Source organism: Pinus tabuliformis, chromosome 4_1, assembly GCF_031772625.1.
Source record: "Pinus tabuliformis cultivar Carrire ecotype Pingquan chromosome 4_1, CPIR1, whole genome shotgun sequence".
NCBI lineage: Eukaryota > Viridiplantae > Streptophyta > Pinopsida > Pinales > Pinaceae > Pinus > Pinus tabuliformis.
The window spans coordinates 932,703,727-932,707,994 of record NC_142303.1 but is presented as its reverse complement, the minus strand read 5'-3'; positions in this window follow the sequence as shown (position 1 = coordinate 932,707,994).

Sequence of the window (4,268 nt, the reverse complement as noted above, 5' to 3'; positions counted from 1 at the left end):
CTTTGGAAATGAGTGTGATATTTATTTAGATGATAAGCATGACTCATTAGCACCAATATTACCATTTGAATAAAACCAAAACTAAATTTGTGCGATTCATGATGCTTTCCATGCTAAAAGATGACACTTGCGACAACTAGAGGAAAGTGAAAATGAAACTTACAAAGTGCGAACGACATTGAAAGTGACACATGCATGAAAATGAAACTTATTAAAGTGAAAAAAATGAAAGGGATAGTCATAAACATGAAAGTGACACTTACGAGAGTGAAGGTGCACAAAAGTGATAGTTTGATAAAATCACCAAAATAGAAGAACAATCACAACCAAAAGTGAGACTTTCAACGAAAGTGCGCATTGACTATCGACATAGGTTAAACATGGAACATGCACTATCTTCATGGAATTTTTCTATACCTATTCATGCTTGCATAAAATAGTTTGATCATGAACTTACAATTGATTGAGCATGCATGAGTAGGTGACTGCAACACTTACAAATAGAGGAAAATACTAAAATACTTAACAAATCATCGATCAACTGTAAAGTGACTATGGAACGAACGATCACAAGATCCATAGTGGGCTCCAAAATTCAAGTATAGACCAAATTTTGGAGGGTGTTTGACATAGTGACAAAACAAATAAAGAATTTTCTTCGCAAAACACAATGGAGAAGCAGAATGTTGAGCCTTGGAACCCCCATTATTGACCTTTTCTATCAGCATACTTTGATTGGCCATATCTTTCACTCCAAGAAGCCATTTTTGGAGTTAAACATACAGTTGGAAATATCTTTCCAAGCACTATCCAACTATACCATTTCCAGGAGCATATGAAATGTTATCCTAAGTCATAAATGAAATAAAACTTATATCCTCCCCTTTGACTCTGGCCAAGGCTCCCCAACTATCATAGTGATAAGAGTTTATAGCATCTCTACTTATCCTATTACTATAATGATTCTATACCAAAGACTACAACAACTAGAAGAATCCCCTTGAAGATACTAGATACATTTTCCATCCTATCCTAGTTGACATAAATTTCAACATTATGCCCAACAATATCCCCCTTTAGCATTGGTGGCAATAATTCTAGACCTTGTTGTAGCAACTCCCCTTGAAAACAAGTAGGGTTCTCTCCATCTCTACACTCCCCCTATCATCAATAATCATGCCACTGAGAAATTTCTTCTCCCCCTTTGACATCAATGTAAAATAATGCACCCAATGAAAGAAACTTGCCTTGGAGCTTTAGAACCTACTCCTTAATTGATCCAACAAGATTGGTAGCTACTAATACTCATTTAAATTGATTCATTTGGATGTAGGAGAAATAACTGCTATTTGATGCCTAAGATATTCAAAGGGTTATCGTGCCAGTGGATTTATGAAAATATATGCAAGTTGATCATTAGAGGCCACATATTCAAGTCAAACAACATTACAACATTAACAACAACTTGTTCTCTTAGAAAATGAAACTTAATTATAATATGCTTGGTCATATAATGCATGACAAGACTTTTAAAGATGTTAATAGCACTAGTGTTTTCACACATGATTTGTATTGAATAATTCAACTCTACCTTGATGTCCTTTAATATTTAATTCATTCAAAGAATGCATGTGTAGAAAGTGGTATTATAAATCTACTCGACTTCAATGGTAGATAATGAGATTGAGTCTTATTTTTTAACTGGCCCAAGGCACAAGATAATCTCCCAAAAAGATTATTGCACGAGAGGTGTTTTTCATGTCATCAAGGTTTCCTACCCAATCAACATTAGTATAAGATTTTAAATTAAAATATTTACTCTTAACATATCACCGACCATAGTTTGTTGTTCCTTGTAGGTATTTGAGGATCCTTTTTATAGCATTGACATGGCTATCTCTAGAGAAGACTTGAAGTATGGCCACCAAGCATACTTCTTGTATTATGTCTAGTCTTGAGGTAGTGAGATACAACAAGCTTCCAATCATTGATCTATAGAATATGTGATTTACAAGAGGGGTTCCATCCTCTTTACATAGCTTACAAGTAGCGACCTTGGGGGTACTAACTGGTTTGAATTATTCCATAATTTCTTCAATTTTTCTTTTAAATACTTGGATTGAGAGATGAAGATACCATTTTTATATTGAGTAATTTGGAGTTAAAGGAAGAAGGATAGTTCTCCTATCATAGACAACTCAAATTATTTCTACATAGAATCAGCGAATTGATGTCCCATTTGTTCCAAAACACTGGCAAAAATAATATCATCCACGTAAAGCACAACAGCGAGCAGATGATCATTTTCATTTTCATTTTTAGTCCATATAGGACCTTTTTCAGTATGAAAACAAAATTATCATTCTCTGAGAGCATGAACCCTTTTGGTTGTTCTATGAATACTTCTTCTTCTAGATATCCATTTATAAAGTTTGATTTGACATCCATTTGTATACCTTGGTATTATTATGACTAGAAAAGGAAAGAAACATTCTGATGGATTCCAATATTTCTACTGGTGCAAAAGTCTCTTCAAAATCTATTCCTTCTATCTATGCACACCCTTTGCAAACTAGTCTTGATTTGTTTCTTATCACTTGCCCTTCCTCGTTTAGCTTATTTTTAAAGACCCATTTGGTTCCTATAACATTTTTATCTTTGCGTGTAGGGACAAGCTCCCAAGTTTCATTCTTCTTGATTTGGTCCAATTCCTCATTCATTACTTTCACCCAAATCTTGTCTCAGCTTTCCCAACCGAGAATTTTGGGATTGATTTGTGACAACAAATCAAGATTTACACAACTTGGAATGTCGAGAAATTTCTTCCTATTTTGAACTTCGAGTCTATGATCATTGATAATTTTACTTCCTTTTTGTTGTTTCTGCACATACCTGCAAGTAGTTGTGTGCCTCTCTGTTGCATCTTCTTCTACTTCTACTTCTTCTTGATCTGATAATTTGGAGGTTGATTTTTTTTCACGTGAGCTTTCATTTTCTCTAGATAACTATGATCATGGTATTAATTCATCCACTACAATATCAATGTAATATTCATTTTCTTCCTCTTGATGAAGTACTTCTAGCCTTTAATCTTGGTTGAGTATCCAAAAAATATTCCCTCATCAACTCGAGAGTCGAATTTTCCAAGATCTTTATCATTTCCATTGATATAACATTTTTTCTCAAATACTTTGAAGTGTTCCACTAATGTTGGCCTCCCTTTCCATAATTCATTAGGAGTGTTATCATTGTTATGCCTAAGTTGTTTTATGTTTGCTAGATATGAAACTGCTTGTGCTACTCCTCCCCATAAGGTGTGAAGAATGTCCCCTTCATCCATCATTGATCTTGCCATCTCCTGAATTGTCTTGTTCTTTCTCTCTACTAGTCCATTATGTTGCAGCGTTCTGACTACTGATTATTGCCTCCTTCGGCCATTATCTTCACATAATTCTTCGATTCTTGAGGTGAACTCTCATCCACTGTTTGATCATAATCATTTAATATTTAGACCTTTCTCATTTTCAACTTGAGATTTAAATATCTTAAACATTTTTAGAGCTTCTGATTTTTCTTTTAACAACATTATCCAAGTAGCCCTAGTAAAATCATCAATAAATAAAATAAAGTACCTTTCTCCTCTTGGGATATTTCTTCTTGTAGGACCATAGAAGTAACTTTTAACCAACTCTAGAGGTTTAGAGGATGATAATTCCTTTGTCTCAAACTAAGTCCTTATCTACTTTCCAAACTGACAGGCCTTGCAGATTGAACTATCAGGCTTTGACAATCTTGGTAATCCTCTAAATGCTTCTATTTTGTTGATATTTATTAGGATTTCAAAATTTATATGACCAAGTGTTCTATGCCACAACTGTGTTTGATTTCTCTTACTCAGGTAGCATCTTACTCTAGATTCATTAAACACATAGACATTTTTGTAAGTCATTATTTCCTTTCCTACAAGATTTGTGTTCTCTACTTCTTATATCATAAAGTGACATTGTAGCCATTATCACACATTTAACTTACACTGAGAAAATTGTGCTCGAGGCCTTAAACATACAACAAATTTTGGGTCTTGATCTTCTCATCAAGATTGACTATTCCCTTCCCCTTGATTTTAGTTGGATCATTATTTCCAAAGATAAAATTATTTTGTTTAACCTTTTCTTTTAGAAGCAATAATTTACTCTTGTCCACAGTCATGTGTTTAGAGTAGCCACTATCCACATACCATCTGTTTTCTTGATCATGTGCAGAAAAAG